The sequence below is a fragment of the Leopardus geoffroyi genome, chromosome A3 (assembly GCF_018350155.1).
Source record: "Leopardus geoffroyi isolate Oge1 chromosome A3, O.geoffroyi_Oge1_pat1.0, whole genome shotgun sequence".
Classification (NCBI taxonomy): domain Eukaryota; kingdom Metazoa; phylum Chordata; class Mammalia; order Carnivora; family Felidae; genus Leopardus; species Leopardus geoffroyi.
In genome coordinates, this window is record NC_059336.1 from 10,882,989 (window position 1) to 10,905,619 (window position 22,631).

At 45.4% G+C, this 22,631-nt stretch overlaps 1 long non-coding RNA gene across 1 annotated transcript in view; it reads right to left on the reverse strand.

The window, feature by feature from the left end:
* The window catches only part of LOC123580010, a 39,099-nt gene extending 25,552 nt beyond the window's left edge, over nucleotides 1–13,547 (reverse strand). The window contains exon 1 of the long non-coding RNA XR_006703076.1: nucleotides 13,168–13,547. This is a non-coding gene — a long non-coding RNA (uncharacterized LOC123580010). The remainder of the gene's footprint in view (nucleotides 1–13,167) is intronic.
* Between the last annotated feature and the right edge of the window lie 9,084 nt (nucleotides 13,548–22,631).

The following is a 22,631-nucleotide window of genomic DNA, read 5'->3' on the forward strand; positions in this document are numbered from 1 at the left end:
CTTTCAGGGAGGGAGGGAGAGAAGGAACGAACATGGGGTGAAAGTCTACGAGGAGGCAGCCCCCAGGCAGACACTCATCTAACGACAGAAATAAACCCGGGAGGGAGACAAAATCATTCCTCCTTCACAGACACAGAAATTGAGGCTGAGAGAAGTGAATTCTTAAACAGGAATATAAACCTGGGTTTGCATTCTAACACCTCAATTCATTCTCTTTCTCATTCGCCACGGTGCCTCTCTGACCATGAACTGACCCTTGGCCCTCTGCAAGCCCTCCTGGGATTAACAGAACACAGATAAGAATCTTCAACTAGGAATTGAACACTAACCGCAGGTAGAACACAACTAGTGGCTGGATAAAGGAGTCCAGGTACCAGAGAAAAATGACTATATCAGCATTTTGTATTCAATACCGATATTTTATCAAAAAGTGTATGGAGGGGCGCCTGGGTGGCGCAGTCGGTTAAGCGTCCGACTTCAGCCAGGTCACGATCTCGCGGTCCGTGAGTTCGAGCCCCACGTCAGGCTCTGGGCTGATGACTCAGAGCCTGGAGCCTGTTTCCGATTCTGTGTCTCCCTCTCTCTCTGCCCCTCCCCCATTCATGCTCTGTCTCTCTCTGTCCCAAAAATAAATAAAAAACGTTGAAAAAAAAAATTAAAAAAAAAAAGTGTATGGAATTAATAAAACTATTTTAAATCGCTGCAGTGAATCATCCAATATATTTTGAATACATAAATTTATAAACACTGCAAAATGTTAAGCCTCCAATGAGCGTATAAAATATAGGTGGCACATATTAAATATGTAATACAAATTACTAGCAGGTAAAATTTAATAAAGCATGACGAACATTGAATTCAATGTTGAACAAAAATTTTAAAAGTTTTAAATAATTGAGAAGTTGTTTTTTTTTTTTAATTTTTTTTTTCAACGTTTATTTATTTTTGGGACAGAGAGAGACAGAGCATGAACGGGGGAGGGGCAGAGAGAGAGGGAGACACAGAATCGGAAACAGGCTCCAGGCTCTGAGCCATCAGCCCAGAGCCCGACGCGGGGCTCGAACTCACGGACCGCGAGATCGTGACCTGGCTGAAGTTGGATGCTTAACCGACTGCGCCACCCAGGCGCCCCTAAATAATTGAGAAGTTTTTAAATAAACATTATTCTATTCTTTTTTTTAGTTTATTTACTTATTTTGAAAGAGAGAGAGAAAAGAGAGAGAGCACAAGCAAGGGAGGGGCAGAGAGAGAAAGAATCCCAAGCGGGCTCCATACTGTCAGCTCAGAGCCAGAAGCGGGGCTCAAACCCATGAACCGCGAGATCACGACCTTTGTGGAAACCAAGAGTCGGACGCTCACCAAACTGAGCCACCCAGGCACCCCACACACTTACTTTTAATGACTGCATTTAAAGAATCAAATAAGGGGCACCTGGGCGGCTTAGTCAGTGAAGTATCCAACTCTTGATTTCGGCTCAGGTCATGATCCCAGGGTCGTGGGCTCAAGGCCCTCATCAGACTCCATGCTGAGTGTGGAGCCTGCTTAAGATTCTCTCTCTGTCTCTTTCTCTTCCCCTCTCCCCTGCTCTCTCTCTCTTTCTCTCTCTTAAATAAATAACTTAAATAAATAAATAAATGCAGTTTAAAAAAATAAATAAAATTTAAAAAAAGTGTGCATCAGCGATGTCAGAGTTGAGTCCCGAGCATTTCATTGTGAGCATTTTCCCAGCTATTAAAAAATGCTTATGCCGCCACACAACTCAGAGGAACAGAGAGAAGAGAGTTAGCTAATCCAAACAGTCTCCTTTGACAGTCTCCTACTCAAACAACTTTGAGATCCCTTGGAATAAGTTATGTCTTCACAGAGAGTGTAATTTTTATTGATAGGAGCCTGGTGTTTTTGTTTTAAGGAAACTGTTACCAATTCAGCTGTGTATTGTTGCATTTCGTCAACCCAGCCGCAGAATCATGCACCTCGGCTATGGCGGAGTTACCTGCATCGGTTTCAAACTGTCACGTGCACATCCTACTGACATGGGGAATTTTTATTAGCGTTATCTTTGTGACACAAGTTTTGCCTTGTCAAGTAGGATTCCTTTCTTTCTCTTGAGGACAACGGAGATGAGAAAGACGTTTTCTAAATGATCTTTTGTTCAATTAGAATTTTTAATGCAGCATAAAATTCTCTTAGAATATCTCAACATGTAAATGATTCAGCTTTCCGACTTCTTAAAATACCACAAAAACAGTATCGCATTTAAAAAACAACAACAACTGTATTTTGGTACTTAAAAATAGCATGGTATACTGGAATACAAAAAAAAAAAAAATTGACTGCAATCATTAGCCCAGTTGCTAGGAAACCTGTGAACAAGCCCAAAGCTAGGGTACATGTAGGTAAAGGTGGTTCTTCAAGCAAAATAAGAAAAACCAGAATTAATTTTAGCAACCACAGGTAATAAAGAATGCAAGACATGAGGATGATAATTAATTGTCTTAGGGGGTTGTATTTCTTTAGAACATGCTCTTAATTCCATCCTCCACTGAGTAAGTATGCAAATACTAATCATTAAAAATAATTAGACATGTTTGTTATTCTTTTTTTTTTTTAATGTTTATTTATTTTTGAGACAGAGAGAGACAGAGCGTGAGCAGGGGAGGGGCAGAGAGAGAGGGAGACACAGAATCCGAAGCAGGCTCCAGGCTCTGAGCTGTCAGCCCAGTGCCCCACGCGGGGCTGGAACTCAGGAACGGCAAGATCACGACCTGAGCCAAAGTCGGATGCTTAACCGACTGAGCCACACAGGCGCCCCTGTTATTCTTTTAAATATTCTTTTCAAACAGCACACTGATGTTTTAATTTTCCACAGTTAAATAAAGACTCTGTGGATGGGTCCATCCCCACAGTAAAGGCCCCGTGGATGAAGGCACAGCAACTAAAACTACAAATATTTTGAAGTGTTATCTGTTGGCATCCTGGCCGATGACCTATGACGAGCAAAAGAGGAGCCAGCTTTTGACAAAGAGGGAAAAGCTGAAAATGTTTTTAAAAGACTGATAATAGGAGTTCTGCTTACTGTTGAGTAAGCTCCTAGTGGACTGATCTCCCCACAAACAGCAACTACAAACTTAGGGAGCAGAAGACACAGCTACATGAAGGCACTGGAAAGTCAACCAAAGCAGGTGGATTCTAGGGAGGAGGTGACATTTGGAAGAAAGGAATGGCAGGAGGTTGGTGCCCAGCATTTGATGTTTTCCAGTCTGAGGCCAGGTCACGGTCAGTGCTGCATGGGCATCTAAAACTCTGGTTGAAAACCCATAATCTTGGGGCGCCTGGGTGGCTCAGTCGGTTAAGCATCTGACTTCAGCTCAGGTCATGGTCTCACCTTGAGCTGGAGCCCTGCGTCGGGCTCTGTGCTGACAGCTCAGAGCCTGGAGCCTGTTTCGGATTCTATGTCTCCCTCTCTCTCTGCCCTTGCCTGCCCCTCACTCTCTCTCTTTTTCAAAAATAAACAAACATTAAAAATTAAAAAGAAAGAAAGAAAGAAAGAAAGAAAGAAAGAAAGAAAGAAAGAAAAAGAAAGAGAGAAAGAAAACCCACAATCTTTCTGGCCTTAACAACCAGAAGACAGAGTTCAGAACAACCACAGCCATGGGAAAGTGAAGGGTAGAAGGAAATTTGGAAAGGAAGAGATACAGAGGGAAGGCCCCCAAATTCTGTATTTAACCTTTGCACAAATCTCCATATAATCTCTGAATTACATATGGAAGATTCCAAGCTGCCTAGATACAGTTAAAAAAAAATAAAAAGCAAAAACAAAACAAACACAAACCTGAACTGAGATATTAGCTGCCACTCAGGAGACATTTTGCAGTGTCAGTTCAACCAAGTTAACTGCCTGCCTTAAAAAAAAAATCCAAAAGATTCCACCTAAAAACTACCAGAATTGATCCATGAATTCAGCAAAGCCGCAGGGTATAAAATCAATGCATGGAAATCGGTTGCATTTTTATACACCAATAATGAAGCAGCAGAAAGAGAAATCAAGGAATCAATCCCATTTATTGCACCAAATTGCACCAAACCCCATTTTGCACCAAATTGCACCAAATTGCACCCAAACCCATAAAATACTGAGGAATAAACCTAACCAAAGAGGTGAAAAACCTACACACTGAAAACTGTAGGAAGTTTATGAAAGAAATTGAAGAAGACACAAAAAATGGAAAAATATTCCATGCTCATGGATTCAGAGAACAAATATTGTTAAAATCTCGATACTACCCAAAGCAATTTACATCTTCAAAGCAATCCCTATCAAAATAACACCAGCATTCTTCACAGAGCTAGAACAAGCAATCCTAAAATTTGTATGGAACAAGAAAAGACCCCGAATAGCCAAAGCAATCTTGGAAAAGAAAACCAAAGCGGGAGGCATCACAATCCCGGACTTCAAGCTGTATTACAAACTTTAATCATCAAGACAGTATGTTATTGGCACAAAACAGACACTCAGATCAATGGAACAGAATAGAGAACCCAGAAATGGACCCACAAATGTATGGTCAACTAATCTTTGACAAAGCAGGAAAGAATATCCAATGGAATAAAGACAGTCTCTTCAGCAAGTGGTGTTGGGAAAACTGGACAGTGACATGCAGAAAAATGAACTTTTACCACTTTCTGACACCATACACAAAAATAAGCTCAAAATGGATGAAAGACCTAAACGTACGACAGGAAGCCATCAAAATCCTAGAGAAGAAAGCAGGCAAAACCTCTTTGACTTCAGCTGCAGCAACTTCTTACTCAACATGTCTCTGGAGGCAAGGGAAACAAAAGCAAAAATGTATTATTGGGACCTCACCAAGATAAAAACTTCTGCACGGTGAAGGAAACAATCAGCAGAACTAAAAGGCAACCAACAGAATGGGAGAAGACATTTGCAAATGACATATCAGATAAAGGTTTAGTATGCAAAATCTATAAGTATCAAACTCGACACCCAAAAAACAAATAATCCAGTGAAGAAATGGACAAAAGACATGAATAGACACTTTTCCAAAGACATCCAGATGGCTAACAGACATATGAAAAAATGCTCCACATCACTCATCATCAGGGAAAGACAAATCAAAACCACAGTGAGATACCCCCTCACACCTGTCAGAATGGCTCACATGAACAGCTCAGGCAACAACAGATGTTGGCGAGGATGCGGAGAGAGAGGATCTCTTTTGCACTGCTGGTGGGAATGCAAACTGGTGCAGCCGTTCTGGAAAACAGTATGGAGGTTCCTCAAAAAACTAAAAATAGAACTACCCTACGACCCAGCAATTGCACTACTAGCCATTTATCCAAGGGATACAGGTGTGCTGTTTCAAAGGGACACATGCACCCCCATGTTTAAAGCAGCACCATTGACAATAGCCAAAGTATGGAAAGAGCCCAAATGTCCATCGATGGGTGAATGGATAAAGAAGATGTGGCATATATATATACAATGGAGTATTACTTGGCAATCAAAGGGAATGAAATCTTGCTATTTGCAACAATGTGGATGGAACTAGAGGGTATTATGCTAAGTGCAATAAGTCAGGCAGGGAAAGACAAATATATGACTTCACTCATATTTGGAATTTAAGATAGAAAACAGATAAACATAAAGGAAATGAAGCAAAAATAACATAAGAACAGGGACAGGGAACAAAACCGTAAGAGACCAATACAGAGAACAAACTGAGAGTTGCTGGAGGGGGTGTGGGTGGGGGGATGGGCTAAACGGGCAAGAGGCATGAAGGGGGGGGCACCTGTTGGGATGAGTACCGGCTGTTGTATGTAGGGGATGAATCACGGGATTCTACTCCTGAACTCATTATTACACTGTACGTTAACTAACTTGGATGTAATTTTTAAAAATAAATTTTAAAAATCAACATGTTTTGGAAAAGTAGAAGAATCTAAAGTCTCCATGACATAATATTCACAATGTCCAAGATATAAACCAAAATTACTCACGATAGGAAATAGGAAAATGTAACTCATTCTCAAGAACTGTTATAACTGCTCAAAGATGAAAGGAATATATGCTCATGACAATAGAAAAGATGGGACATCTCAGCAGGAAAAGAAAAAATGCAAAAAAAAAAAAAAGAAATTCTAGAACTAAAAAATACAGTATATGAAAAAAAATTCAGTGTACAAGTTTAACAGCAGAATGGAAATAACAGAGGGAAGAGTTGCTCACCTTGAAACTAGGTCAAGAGAAATTATTTAATCTGAAGAAGAGAGAAAAAAATGATTTCTAAAAAATAATCAACAGAACCTCCAAAACTTTCAGGATCGTGTTAAGAGGTCTAAGAAGATCATTAAGGCAGCAGAGGGTCAAAAAACCTGGAGCCCAGAGAATGGCTCCCACAGCCATGTGGGCACAACGACTAAGATGTTAGCCATGGGTCTGTGGAAAGGAAATACCAGATTCAAGAAATATTAGGAAGAGGAAACACCAAGTCTTGGTAATTAGTTGAATAAAGACATGCAAAAGAGAGAAATCTCAGAATTGACCCTAAAGTTATGAGACCATGAAAACCATTAATTAAAATGAGGAATGATGACCACATTTAAAAAATGCTCAACTTCATTCATAATAAGAGAAATGCAAATTAAAACTACACTCCCCTATCGATATTGCAAGTTCAAAAGCTTAACACCAAATGTGCTGGCAAGTCCGCGGGGGAGATAGGTACTTCATATGTTGGTAGCAGGTGCATATGATGGCACAATCCCTATGGAAGGAACTTGGGCAACATCTAACAAGACTACATATGCCTATGACCGCCAATCCCAATCCCTAATTTGACCCACCAATTCCTTCGTTTCTTTACACAAGAATATCAGCTAATAAATACAAAAACGAATGACAGAATTGGAAGATTGTAACTACCAGTGCAACAACTGATGCAGGCAAGGATCATCCGTAGATGCTAAAACCATTGAGGAAACGCCTTTGGGAACAGAATAGTCATGTAGCCTAATTAGAAAAGAAAACAGGGGCGCCTGGATGGCTCAGTCAGTTAAGCCTCCAACAAACACTTGGTTTCGGCTCAGGTCATGATCTCACAGTTCGTGGGATCGAGCCGCGTGTCAGGCTCTGTCCTGACAGCATGCAGCCTGCTTGGGATTCTCTCTCTCCCTCTCTCTGCCCCTCCCTCCCTCTTGCTCTCTCTCTCTTTCTCTTGCTCTCACTTTCTTTCTCTCTCTAAATATAAATAAATAACTTCTAGAAATAAGAAAAGGAAAGAGGTACCTCTACAGGGAGAAATCTAGTAGACACAGCCTCAGTATTCAGATGCAGCATTACCAGTAATGGATCATGACTAACACTCTGGACCTCCCGATGTCACACAGTGAGAAGTAAAAACCATGCCCTGTGTATTACACTTGCCAAAAAAGGTTTATCCTCAATCTGATCATGAAGAAATAATCAGACAAATCCAAGTCATTGGACACTCTAAAAGACAATTGGCTGGTTCTTCAAAAATGCCAATGTCATAAGAGACAGAAAGAACAAAGGTTAGGGGAGGAGGGTGTGGGGAACATTCTAGATTAAAGAACCCTAAGAGACAGGACAACTAAACGCAATCTGTGATCCTTTACTGGATATCCGATCAAAAAAAAAAAAAAAAGAAAAAGAAAAAGAAATAGCTTCGAAGGACAATAATGAGATAATTGAGAAAAGTTTAATATGAACTCTACATTAAAGAAAATTATAATATCAGTCAGTGCATTTGTGAACATGGTAATGGTATTGTGGTTATATAGAAGAATGTCCTTCTTCTTAGGGGAGGCAGACTGCAGTATTTGGAAGTGAAGGATCATAACGTCTGCGGTCTTCTTTCAAACAGTTTGGGAAAAAATTAAAAATGTGGCAAAAATGCCAAATGGCAACAATCGGTGAATCTAAACGAGAGGTATAAAGAGGATTATTATACTATTCTTTTACCTCTCCTACAGATTTGAAATGTTTCAAAATTAAGGTTGGGGGAAATGATAAATTGGGCCTGAAAACCCAATTATGCCTGTGGATAAAGGGAGCCCTCTTTCATCAATAGGTGTGAGCACTGTTAGAATAACAACAGGTGAATTGTTCACTGCTCTGTTGTGAAAAACTCAGCAACATCAGTGGAAATGCCCTGTTAGTTTATTTGGGGTATTGGAGAAGCAGGAAAGAAAACCATTTTTGACTAAGCTCTGCAGAAGAATAAGACCCCAGCAGTCCCGACTCAGACAGCAAGTGAAAAACTAGATCCTACTGATGTTGGATTTCTGTGAAGCCACTTGGCAGAACGTTTCAAAGCCTGTGTCTGTGATTATCTGCAATCACCCTGGTTCTTGAAACCTAGATGGCACGCCCAAAGCTTGTGAAAGCTGGCACAGCTGTCATCTGTGTCTTGCAGACATGCTAAAAGACCAAGGCGCAGGATAGAGTATAGTTTGCTGACATTTGTATATATAGATATGTTGTGTGCACACACGATATTTATGGAAAGAACCATAAGAAACTAGTGATTCTTTCCCCCCGCCCCCCAGGGAGGAAAACCAAGTTGCTAAAGTCTTGGGCTTACGTTTTACCCTTTTGTTCTATTTCAATTTTTTCCATGTGAATGTGTTAGCTACTCCAAAACTTTCTTTACTAGTGGTAAGGAAGGGATGGGAGAATGGATGGATAGATGGATGGATGACAGTTGGATGATGCATGAATGGCTGGGTGGGTGGATGGTGGATGATGGGTGGATGGATGGATGGATGGATGGATGGATGGGTGGATGGGTGGGTGGGTGGTTGGATGAGGTATGAATGGCTGGCTGAGTGGATGGGTCGATGGATGGGTGAATGGGTGGATGGATGGAGGGATGGATGGATGGATGGATGGATGGATGGATGGTTGGATGATGTATGAATGGCTGGGTGAGTGGCTGGGTGGACGGATGGATGGATGGATGGATGGATGATGTATGAATGGCTGGGTGAGTGGATGGGTCGATGGATGGGTGGATGGGTAGATGGATGGAGGGATGGGTGGATGGATGGATGGATAGGTGGTTGGATGATGTATGAATGGCTGGGTGAGTGGATGGGTGGATGGGTGGATGGATGGATGGATGGATGGGTGGTTCAATGAGGTATGAATGGCTGGATGAGTGGATGGGTCGATGGATGGGTGGATAGGTGGATGGAGGGATGGATGGATGGATGGTTGGATGGATGGATGGTTGGATGATGTATGAATGGCTGGGTGAGTGGATGGGTCGATGGATGGGTGAATGGGTAGATGGATGGAGGGATGGGTGGATGGTTGGATGGATGGATGGATGGATGGATGGATGGATGGATGGATGAATAGGTGGTTGGATGATGTATGAATGGCTGGGAGAGTGGATGGATCGATGGATGGATGAATGGGTGGATGGATGGAGGGATGGATGGATGGATGGATGGATGGATGGATGGTTGGAGGATGTATGAATGGCTGGGTGAGTGGATGGGTGGATGGGTGGATGGATGGAGGGATGGATGGGTGGTTCGATGATGTATGAATGGCTGGGTGAATGGATGGGTCGATGGATGGGTGGATGTGTGGATGGATGGATGACGGATAAGTGGGTGAGTGGGTGTGTGGATGGATAGGTGGAGGATGGATGGTTGGATGGGCAGGTAGACAGAAAAATGAATTTATGCACAACTCCCATTCCAAACATTTGCTCCATGCTGCTTCCCCATTTCCACACCACAATTACCACGATGGGCTGCTCCCAGGTTAATCTCTGACTTGAGGATTGCTGGTTCTAACCCCTTTTGGGGGTCTTCAGCTTCTGAGACACAACTTCTCTCAGCTCTGCATCTCCCTTGATTCCAGGGGTTCTCCCTCACCCCCTACAGCCCTGAGGCACTTTCTTCTCACCCTCTGTGGATACCATAAGTAAAGGGACTTCATCTGTCAAATTCTAATGCCTGTCTGCTTTATCTGCAAGGACAGAACCGAATTGCAGCAAATCTTGTGGACAGGAACTGCTCAACCTCTAGCACACAGAAGAATTCTATTCACACCCCTGGGAAGACTTCTGATGAGTTTCCAAGGCCCCATGCATCCCTGGGGGCTGCTTGGTGACATCCTTTTCTCTGTCTTTGTGGCAATGTGCTTTTTACAGCAATTTCTCTCACATCAAGCAGCCCCTAGGATCTCATCTCTCTGGCCTCTGTGCAGGCAATATTTCTGGCTGCTTTCATTTCCAGCGAAGGGCAAAAAGGACTGTGCAGAGGGCAGAGACACCTCACTTCTGCTGCCCAACCCTGCCAGGGCTGGGAAGCAAAGAAAAATCAATCCCAAGTAGAGGATACCACTTGATCAATATGCTGGCCACTACCTCCATCCCTGGGCATGGTCTTAACAAGAGTTTGCATAGACACCAAGGACCATCATGTCTCAATCTTTTAGGAATGAAGAAGAGTTGTAGAGGGTCCCATTGATGCCCACCCAGATCCCCTTTACCAGGCACACACCCATCCCTACCTACTGTGGATGTGTAGGGATTGGCTTCTATTGGCTCCTGCCTGTCCCCTTCTCCAGAAAATTGCCCACTCCACCCCAGGGGGCAGCCCAGGAGCAACAACTGGTGGCAGGGTTACAAAGGCTAGTCCCTTCCCTTGACTTAAGATGGCACCACCTCTGTGCAACTCACAGATGCAATTCACACTCCAGAGCCCCATCCACCTACCCACCAATGGAATCAGGTGGAAGCCGAGACGACAGCCTTATTCAGCTCTTCCCCTGTCCCATCCAGCTTCCCTCACCCCCTTTATCAAGAGGACATGCCCTCGGGAAGCCACAGGTGCTGCAATCCCCTGCAGGCTCTGTCTTTAGAGAGCCCCACAGAGACAGCATTCTCTTCTCACCGCGGGCATCACTGGTATCTGTTGAGCTCTCACTATGCACCTGACACCCTGCAAAAGTTGAGGGACGTTATCCCAATAATTTTGTGATGTGGGGACAATTTTAACAGACGAGGACACACAGGTGGGGGAGGTGAACACACTTGCCAACCCAACTCTTAGAGCCAGGAAGGGGCTATAGACATGCTTACACTGCTCATTTCATGTTTAGAGAAGCTGAGAGAGTAGGACAGAATGTCTGACAGCCTCAGATGGGATGTTCAGACTCTTTCCATCACGTCATACCTTTTAGCCTGTAGTCAGATTTATGTCTTTCAGCACAAAACACACACACACACACACACACACACACACACACACACACACTCAGATTGGATCTTTTATGTCAAACAACCCAAGACAAATACAAACCAGTCTGTAGTTTCCTTAATCCGCAAACATGGATTCCACAAACCTGGATCCTGGGCCACGTCACACGTTTTAATAACCATCAATTAATACTGCCCCTCATGGAGGACAAGCAGGACAGCCAGGCTCCTGTCTTTAGGGAGGTCCAAGAGCTGGTATTCCCGGAAGGCCATCCCGCCTTTCAGGTAAGCAGCGTGAGATCCACGGGTGGGAGGTCAGGGGACTACAGGGCTTCCCCTACTCCATCATCCCCAACTGCCCCCCACCCCAGTCCCCACTAGCATCCATATTTTGCTGAAAATGTTAGGTTGCTTACGGTACACCAGGCACTACACCAAGTACTTTCCCTGCATCATCCCTTTTGATCCTTATGACCACCTGTGTGGTGGGGACTCCAGTTTGACAGGTCAGAAAAGCGAGCCTTAAAAAAAATCAAGTAACTTGCCCAGGTTCACACAACTAGAAGACGCCGGCACCACGTCCTAATTCTGGCGCCGGCTGTGTCTCGTCCCTGTGCAGCTGACCTCAAGGCATCTTCTAACAAAACGGCCCCAGGAAGCAAAAGAGAACAGATGGGGGCGTTGGGTCCATGCAGAAATGTGAAACTAAAGTAGAACTCTCAGCCTGCGAAGTGGGTCCCTTCACATTCCTGCGGCAAAGATACAGAGGCGAAATACACAGAGCTGAGGCTGTTCGCAAACCTGTCAGCTATTTCCATACGAAGAGAAAGAGACCGAAGGGAGCAAGGCTATTTTTACTATTTCCCCCCCTTTTCTGGAAGGCCATTGGTGGATGCTTCTGCCCTTGCTGGCGGTATAGCGTTCCTTTAATTATCAGTTTGGGGCTGAGGCCAGAAAGCTATTTTCCTCCACTATTGTCACAAGGAAATGAAAGGCATCCGCCTCCCGAGCGGCTCATTTGGGGCCACAGGTGGTCAGAGACAGGCTGCCTGTACAGGAGACTGAGCTGTGTGTTGCGATCAAGGCCGCTGCAGTGACTGCCCAGGCGCGGATAACATTACCCTCGTGCCTGGTACTATCACAGAAGACAGTGCCAGCACCTTGAGCCGGTCGTCTACTTCTTGCCATCCCTCTGGACCTCACCCCCCTTCAGAAAACCAGGGTGGGAAGGAGACCAATGGGGGATTGACTTTTCAATCCCTCAGCTGTAACCCTCAGCTCAGCTCCTGAGAATATTCCAAGGTCTTGCCAGCATGATCCAGATGTCCCACGCCCCTAGACTAGCCATCCCAGGCTGAAATCTGGACATTCGACTCAGGAGGACGTAGGCTGTCCCAGAAACTTTCAGCAGCTTGCCATTTCCTTCTTGAAAGAAGCCACCACACTCTTGCAGCAAGCATTTTAGGTGGCTGAGGTCTAGACTCTTGAGGCACCGAGGTGGTGACAAAGAGTTGAGCTGAGGGTTAGCACACCAGGTTTGGGATCTCAGCTGCGTGGCCTTCACCAAGTCTCTCCACGAGCTGCTTGGTTTCTCTATTAGTTATCTATTGCTGCATTCAGAAATTACCCCATTTAAAAAATTTGGAGGGAAGGGAGCACCTGGGTGGCTCAGTCGGTTAAACGTCCGACTTCGGCTCAGGTCATGATCTCCTGTTTCGTGAGTTCGAGCCCCACGTCAGGCTCTGTGCCGACAGCTCAGAGCCTGGAGCCCACTTCGGATTCTGTGTCTCCCTCTCTCTCTGCCCCTCCCCTGCTTGTGTTCTATCTCTCTCTCAAAAATAAATAAACATTTAAAAAAATGTTTTTAAATCATCCTCAAAGTTAGACACTTAAACAACACATTTGTCACCTCACACTTTTGGTGGGGCAGGGATCTAGGTGTGGCTTCCCTGGCTCCTCTGCTCAGGATCCATCACAGGGCAGGTGTCGGCCTGGGCTGCGGTCTTGCCTGAAGGTTCAACTGGGGAGGGATCCACGTCAAAGCTCACTCTTGTGGTGTGGGCAGCATTCAGTTCATCGGAGGCTGTTGGACAGAGGGCCTCACTTCTTGCTGACAGGTGGCAGGAGGTGCCCTCAGTTCCTTGCCACCCACATAGGTCTCTCCTGCTTGCTTCATGAGAAGAGCCAGAGAGAAAGTGCCAGAAGAGAGTGCCATTTACATGATTAGGTCATAAACAAAACCCATCTTCATAGTCTCATCACAAAAGTGACATCTCATACCTTCTACAATATTCCACCTGTTATAAGCAGGTCACAAGGCCCAGCCCACATTCAAGGGGAGAGGCATAAACACCGGAGGATGGGGATCATTGGGGGCCATGTCAGAAACCGCCTACCTCAGTTTCCTTCTCCCTAAGATGCAGAGGATACAGGGTTGTTACAAGGTGGAATCATAGGTTGTACACAACATGCTTAACACTTTAGCATAAAACACTTGTCATCTGATAGATTACAAGTACTCACTAAATGTTCCTCTGACTTCTCTAGACCCATATTTCCTGACTTTTCTCACTGTCACCCCAGCCCAATGGGTACTGTTGGACACTTTTTTCCTAATCAACCGAGACTCTCCTCGTGAAAATTAAACATCACAGGTATACTTTATAGGGTTGAGTTCTGGAGAACCATCAATCACTGTAAAATCTAAGATTTTTCACTCTCCATGAGAACCAATTTTTCTCCCTGTTGGTAACATCACCCATGTGACAAATGCATGCTCTAGATTTCTCTCTTCTCATGTCTCCCTGTAACCACAGGTGTGTGCACATAAGCACACATGTGCACAAACACACACACAATCTCTATGCCAGCCCCATGGGACACCACTTTCCCCTAAAGTAGCATGCGTTCTCCTATACCTGTGCTTCTGCTCTCTGCCCAGGAACGACACCCTTGTGCCTCTTATTCACCCGATTAACTCCTGCTCACCTGTGAAGCTTGGGCTGAAGCATCCAGGTGATAGGCAGCCTCTAGGATGGCCTTCAGTGATCCCACTTCCTGGTATTCAGACCCTTGTGTAATCCCCTCCCCTTGAGTGTAGCCCCTCCCACTGACTCACTTCTAACAAATGGAATATAGGAAAGGTGATGGAATGTTACTTTCATTTTTATTTTTTTTAATCTTTATTCAATTTTGAGAGAGCATGAGTCAGGGAGGGGCAGAGAGAGAGGGAGACACAGTATCCGAAGCAGGCTCCATCCAGGCTCTGAGCTATCAGCACAGCGCCTGATGCGGAGCTTGAACTCACGAACCGTGAGATCATGACCTGAGCTGAAGTCGGACATTTAACCAACTGAGCACCCCGGAACGTTACTTTTAAAATTAGGGTTACTGGGGCGCCTGGGTGGCTCAGTCGGTTGAGCGCCCAACTTTGGCCCAGGTCATGATCTCGTGGTCCGTGGGTTCGAGCCCCGCACCGGGGTCTGTGCTGACAGCTTGGGGCCCGGAGCCTGTTTCAGATTCTGTGTCTCCCTCTCTCTCAGACCCTCCCCTGTTCATGCTCTGTCTCTCTCTGTCTCAAAAATAAATAAACATTAAAAAAAAAAAAAAAAAAAAGAAAAGCTTTAAAAAAATTAAAAAAAAAATAAAATTAGGGTTACCAAACACCAGCTTTCACCTTGCTCATTCTGTCTTGCCCTTGCTAGGTCACTCTGTTGGAAGCCAACTGCCACCGTGTGAGATGTCCCATGGAGAGTCTCAGATGGCAAGGAATTGAGAGTGGACCCAGTCCCATAGCCCACGAGGACTGAGTTCTGCTCATAACCATGTGAGTGAGCATGGAAGCAGATTTTTCCCCAGTCGAGCCTTCAGATGAGATCCCCAGCCTTCATGGTAGCCTTGTCCAAGGTGAGGCAGGGACACCCAGCTAAGCCCTGATTTCTGACCCACAGGAACTGTCAGATGACAAACGGCTGCTGTTTGAAGCCACTACGTCTCATCATTTGTTACCCAGCAACAGATAATTAATACGACCAGCTCCTTTGGGAAGACTTTCCTGACACTGCTATTTGGCCACAGACACCACAGGCAAGCACACACTCATTTAAACACACACACACACAAGCACATATTCCTACTCACACTTTCTCATAACCATGAATGTCTACACACCCACCTACTTCCCCACACATCTACCCACACTCACACACACCCACGAGGATGAGAAATCCTTCCTCCATAATGACTTGACCTTAGAATGGATCACGCTTTCTTGTCACTGTGTTTTTCCTTCCCAGTCCCCTCCACTGTGAGCCGCTGAGGTCAGGAACTGTGTCCTTGTCTGCCTATCTTTAGAGTCTGACACCGACAGGTATCGATACATTTTCAATAATCCAATGTTAATCACCACCCCCTTTCGAATGTGAGGGTCAGTGATTCATTCCGCTCCTTGAGTGGCTGTATCTCCTTCCTCTTTCATACAAACAGAAACACTGTCTTCAAAAGAGCCTTTGTTCATCAGCATCTTCCACTGACGGCAGGAGACTGCTTACCCTCTTTCCTGGAAAACAGCCTGCAGATTTACTCATAGACAGTAATGAGACAAAGATAAGAAACATTCTCCAAGCACCTGCCGCATGCCTGGAACACCAGGAAAGGAAAAGACATTACGCTCTTGAGAAGGGCATCGACTTTGCCCCTTAGAGACAGTGCCAGGTGGTTTATGATGATGTGACAAAGTGAAGGGTTCAGACAGCAACGTGGCAAGAGCAGGACGTGCTCTGGTGTGAGTTTCAAGATTCCCCAGTCCTGCCGTTTGAGCTTGGAACCAGCTGTGCCATTGGACAGCATGGTACCTTGGGGCAAGTTCCTTCACCTCTCTGTGCCTGTTCCTTCCCCTGTAAAATGTAACTAGTGTATGCCTCACAGGGCTTTTGTAAGAATTTTTCAAGGTAATACATATATGGCACCTGAGATAGGGCTCAATAAACAGGAATTATCATTTATTATTATCATCATTTTAAGTTCAGAAAAGGGAGAGATAAAAATGGGTAGGAGTAAGCAGGGAAGGCTTCCTGGAAGAGGTGGAACGGAAAGAGGAAAAACTGATGGACAGGATCCATTTAGCAGAAACTACTGAGGACGTAACTCTGGCAGAAGAAACTGTACAAACTGAAAGGAAGAATAACCATTGGGTTGTTGGCATCCATGACTACAAGAGACGACTTCACAAGAGATACAAGTGATTGAGCTTGAGTGTTACTCTTGCAACACAGCTGTGGGGTGGGCAAAGAAAGCTACAGCCCAGCTCACAGGGACTCCATTTCTGCCTGTGGGTGGGAGTGGGCGTGGGAGGTGGGTCTGTCACATTCTGTGGGGGGGGGGGGTCACTGCGAACAGCTAAACAGTAGAAGATAAGATCGTGGCTGATTATGGACTTGGCACAAGAGACCAACCGCTAGGCCAGTGAAATTAAAAATGTTAATCAAGACTATCCCCAGCCCCAGAACATTGATTTGGTCAGCGTTTACCTTAGGGAACATTCCTGTGTGCACATGGAGACACGTCCAAAGACAGTCACAGCAGCACTGATGGCAGGCAGAACCAAATGGAATGGAATACCATACAGCAGTATAAAAGGATGAGGAAAAGAAAACAGTATGGAGACTTTCCAACAAATTAAACACAGAACTACCCCACGATCCAACAACTGTACTTCTGAATACATACCCCTGTGAGGTGAGGCAGGAGCTTGAAGAGAGATTTGCACACCCATGTTCATAGCAGCATTAGTCATGACAGCCAAAAGGGAGAAGCAAGTCAACCCATTCCCAACTGGAACATACAATATTCCAGTGTGTGTGTGTGTATGTGTGTGTGTGTGTGTGTGTGCGTATACACACAATTGAATATTACCCAACCTTAAAAAAGAATGGAATTCAGACATATGCTATATATAAATGAACCTTGAGGACATTATACTAAGAGAGAAATAAGTCACACACCAAGAACAAGTAACATACGATGCCATTTATATGAGGTTCCTAAAATGGTCAAATTCATACGAAGAGTTGAATGGTGTTTGCCAGGGGCTGGGGGGAGGGGTGATAGGGAATTATTATTTATCGGGTACAAAGCTTCAGTTTGGGGAAATAAGAAAGTCATGGAGACGGATGATGATGATGGTTATACAATAATGTGAATATAGTGCCAGTGAACTATAGAATTAAAAATGGTTACAATGGTAAGTTTTATGTTTGTATATATTTTACCACCACAACAAAAAAAACGGAATGAGACGGATGTGCATGGCATATTAACATAGAAGTGTATTTCTTACGTTTATTTCTTTTGAGAGAGTGTGCACACACGCACAAGAGAGAGAAGAGGGTGGAGTGAGCGTGCGAGAAAGTCAAGGAGACGGAGAGAGAGGGGGAGGGGGAGAATCCCAAGCAGGCTCCACACTGTCAGCACAGAGCCCGATGTGGGGCTTGATCTCACAGACTATGAGATCATGACCTGAGCCAATATAAAAAGTTGGACTCCCAACCAACTGAGCTACCCAGGTGCCCCACATGTAAATGTATTTTAAAGAGGAAGGTAGAGGGGCACCTGGGGGGCTCAGTCGGTTGAGCAACTGACTTCGGCTCAGGTCATGATCTTGAGGTTCGTGGGTTGAAGCCCCGGGTCAGGCTCTGTGCTGGCAGCTCGGAGCCTGGAGCCTGTTTCAGATTCTGTGTCTCCCTCTCTCTCTGCCCCTCCCCCGTCCATGCTCTGTCTCTGTCTCAAAAATAAATAAAAACGTTAAAAAAAATTTTTAAGAGGAAGGTAGAGATAGGTAGTGTATGATGCTACCATCCAGGGTTGTATATTATCACACACACACACACACACACACACACACACACACAGCTCTTAGAGGGCCTGGGAACAAATACCCTTGTCTGACAATAGACATTACCTCGGGGGCAGGGACTACACTGATGGGGAGGGGGCCCAGTGAGCCAAGGGCACAGGCCGTCAAGCCACTCTGTCTGGATTCAAAGCCCTCTGAGCGACCTTCACCTCTCTGCGCCCCTTGTTGTTCCATTTGTAAACATGAGAATAGTAAAAGACCTATCTGTGAGTTGCTAGGATTATTAAATGAATTAAAACATATAAAGCCCTTAAAATAGTACTGGGCACATACTCCCTTGCTAAAAATTAGCTCATTATTATCATTATCGGTGCCAAATAGTCGGAAGAGTTAAGAAAACTGTTTCAGGAGACGGGGTTTGCCTGCAGGAGGGGCAGGTAACGTAGCCCAAATGCGAGGCTTGCCGAGGGGCCAGTTCCTCCACGACAGGGTGCCACGGCAGGTGCCACGCTGGGATCAGGCCCACGCCCCGTGCAACAGCAGCGATCCGGAGTTTGTGCACTTCCTCTCCAACCTAATTATTTACTCTCACGTTGCTGTCACTTCATTCACCCCTTCAAGACCCTCTGATGGTGCTTAATTGTGTTTGCCTTGCCTTTCCAGCCTCTTATCTGCCAGGCCGCTTGCTTCCTGGGCTGTTTCAACAAACCCGATGAATCCAGATGGACTAAGTCACTCTCCGAAGCACTGGACCCACAGAGAGAGCCCCAGATGCGGCTAAACGAACACGATTAGGAGGCGGGTGGAACAAAGACGGCTTTGCGGGCTCTGTTCCCATCCAGCGGAGTCACCTGAGGTATGACTGTGCCTCATGGCTCAGTCTCATCTCCAGCGTGGGAACTCGTCACCAGCCCCGCTTACTGGGTAGCCCTGCCTCAGGGTTACGGAAAGGGGAGTCTGGGAAAGCAATGTGAAAAGAGCCACAAAACCCTGTGCAATCTCAGAGGTTGTCCTGCAGGTGTGGCGGCAAAGCGACTCGACTCTGCTGTGAGACCCCAGCTTACACCCTGGCTTGACTCCTGCATCTGTCGCTTTGCTCGGGTCCCTTCCCACCACCCCCGCCCCAGACACAACAGTAGAGCCTGCTTCACGGGGCTGTCAGGCTGCTGAGATCAGCACGTTCCCCTGGAGGACCGAGAACCAGGCCCAGCCCGGGGCAATCATCCCATAATTAGGACAGCTATTGTCCCCGCTAAATTCAGTCATTTGGGTGACAAACACACCAACAAATCAGTGCTTTATACAACAGAGGCAGGGGCTAGCAGGATGAGCTGTTTTTCATTTCTGAACTATTCAGCGTACAGCTGTTTACTCAATAATGGGTTTTGAGGGCAGGGGTCAGGCCAGGACGTCAACTGAGAGACCAAATGCCGAATGTGGCCCATGCCGTGGGGCTTCACAAAAAACACTCTGATTTCAGGCTTCTCTTGAAATACAGCACAGGGCTTTTGAATACAGCACAGGGCTGTATTCTCTCGTGGCAGCAATTCTGCCCACGATGGGCGTGCCGTCTCCTCTCACTATCCGTAGCTCCCTATTGTATCTCAGTCAGACCCTGACCCACTCACATTACCTGTCTTTCCCTGTTGTCATGCCAATTCATCCTCCTATAATCACAGCAAGATATGCAGAAATGAATTACAGGTACCTCACGTACCCGAGCAGCCTGGAAACCAGCCGGAAAAACACTCAGAAGTACGAAAATGGTAACTGGTCACTGTAGCAGGTGACAATATCGATCAAAAGCAGCCAACAGACAGGGAGTCCAGGGGTCTCCCTGCAGGAGGTGACTATTCAACGTTTATTTATTTTGGGGACAGAGAGAGACAGAGCATGAACGGGGGAGGGGCAGAGAGAGAGGGAGACACAGAATCGGAAACAGGCTCCAGGCTCTGAGCCATCAGCCCAGAGCCCGACGCGGGGCTCGACGCGGGGCTCGACGCGGGGCTCGACGCGGGGCTCGACGCGGGGCTCGAACTCACGGACTGCGAGATCGTGACCTGGCTGAAGTCGGACGCTTAACCGACTGCGCCACCCAGGCGCCCCAGGAGGTGACTATTCAAGTCGACCTGTAAGGATGGACAGGATGGAAAGGGGGGGGCGGGATCCAGGAGGAAGGAGTTACAAGGACAAAGGCCCAAGACAAGAACGCAGGGCTGTATTCAGAGAACAGCACATGCTCGGTGAACAGCCACATGCGAAAAGACAGGAGGGGGCCGAGGTTAGGGGGGCAGGTTAGAACCATGGTGGAGAGCCCCAAACGCTGACGGTTTGCAGAGCGAAATAAAAGTCCAAGTTGCAATGTGGGAAGGATCTGACCACATTGGTTCCAGGTGGGAGGCAGTCAGAGAAGCAATTGCAATAATCCAGCAACAAGTTCAGGGGCCCGAACGTGCGGCGACTATAGTAACAGAGAGGTAAACCCTCAGATCCCCAGGAAGTCTTTTAAACCCAGACAGTGTGGCAAAATCAGCCAACCGTGAAGGGGGACGTGTTCCTCGCTCTCTGAAGGAGACATTGCCTCCTAGCCCTGACTCCACAAGGGAGTGAGCTTTCTGCACTTTAAAGTATTCTGAAATCCAATTTTCTAGCTACCCCAAGCATTGAAGGAACAGCTGGCCTGTTGGCAGATATGATTGCGATCACACCTGCACAAGCGTGCACAGGACAGCTCTGGTCTACCCAGTTCCAGACATGAACTCCTCCAGGCCCCAGCTGGGCAGAGAAGCCTTTTTCCTACAGAGTCACCAGCATTATATTTCTGGTCTATAACCATAAAGCAGAGTCAAGGTTCCCTGACCCTAAGCCACTGCTTGCCCATATTGGCAGGGAGACCAGTAATTTCCCAAGGAACCCATCCACATTCCTTTTTGTTTGCCATTGTGGTAAAATACACATAACATGAAATGTATCACCTTCGCCATTTGCTAAGTGCACAGCGTTAAATACAGTCACACTGTGGTGCAACCAATCTCCAGAACTCTTTTTATCTTGCGACTCTGAAACTCTGTATCATTAAACAACTCCCTCCAGCCCCTGGCGACGCCTACTCTACTTTCTGTCTCTATGAATTTGACTGCTCTAGGGACCTCATCTAAGTGGAATCTACAGTATTTGTCTTTGTATGACTGGCTTATTTCACTTAGCATAAATGTATTCAGGGTTCATCCACGTTGTCGCCTGTGTCATTTCCTTTTTTAAAGGCCAGATAATATCCCCTTGTATGGATAAACCACATTTTGTTTATCCATTCATCAGTGGACACTTGGAATGTGATTGGTGGACATTTGGGTTGCTTCCATCTGTTAGCTATTATAAATGCTGCTGTGAGTACGGGTATAGAAATATCTTTTCAAGACCCCGTTTTCAAGTGTTTGGGTATATGCCCAGAAATACAGTTGCTGGATCATATGATAATTCTATGTGTAATTTTCTGAGGGCCCATCATACCGTTTTTCCATATTGGCTGCACCATTTTATATTCCCACAAATAGTGCACAAGGCTCCCATTCCTCCACGCCTTTGCCAACACTCCACACTTTCTGTTCCTTGATAGAAGCCATCCTAATGGGTGTGAGGTGATACCTCATTGTGATTTTGATTGGCAACTCCCTTGTGATTAGTGATGCTGAGCATCTTCTCATATGCTTGTTGGCCATTTGTCATCTCCTTTGGAGGAAGTTCTTTGCTCATCTTTAAATGTGGCTATTCTTTTGTTGTTGAGCTGTAGGAGTTCTTTATGTATTCTGGCTACTAACCCTTTATCAGATATACGATTTGCAAATATTTTCTCTCACTCCATAGGTGGCCTGACCCCACCATATCCTTAAGGACCACCATCCTCAAGTTACTGATGTCAACCCTTAAATCATACCTATTTCCAAAGTTGCTTTTTCTGAACAGCCTCCTCCTAGACCCAGCCCCCTACCTCATTCTCAGCTTTTCTCCCAGGACAACTGACAAGTGTCTATTCCCCTCAAAAGATCTTACTTCCACCTACTCTGGCTTCAACTAACAATCACAAAATAACCCAAAGTCAAGATACTTCCCATAGGCTGAGGGATCCAGGTTCAGATTTACTCAAGAACAATTTATTATACATATTTTCTTGAAACGGTACATGTAAGTTGGGTGGGGGGAGGTAAACTTTTTGTCAACAATTTTAAAAGTGTTAGAATTTTGTGCTAACTTTTGCACAAACTGCAGCATTAAGAAACTGCAGCATTAAGAGTTTTCCAGAACACGAAAGAAAAAACAATTTATAACTCTGGACATAAACAGGCTGGTTCGGCTAACATTGATTTTTCAGAAAGTCCATAACTTGCAAAAGTTAAGTAAATGTGATTGCTGACCTCAGAGTAAATTAGTGTTGAAAGGTATTATTGGATCCCTATAGTCACTGTGAAATATCTTGGGGATTATGATAAAAAGATGTTAATAAAAATTAATAAAAGGGGGGA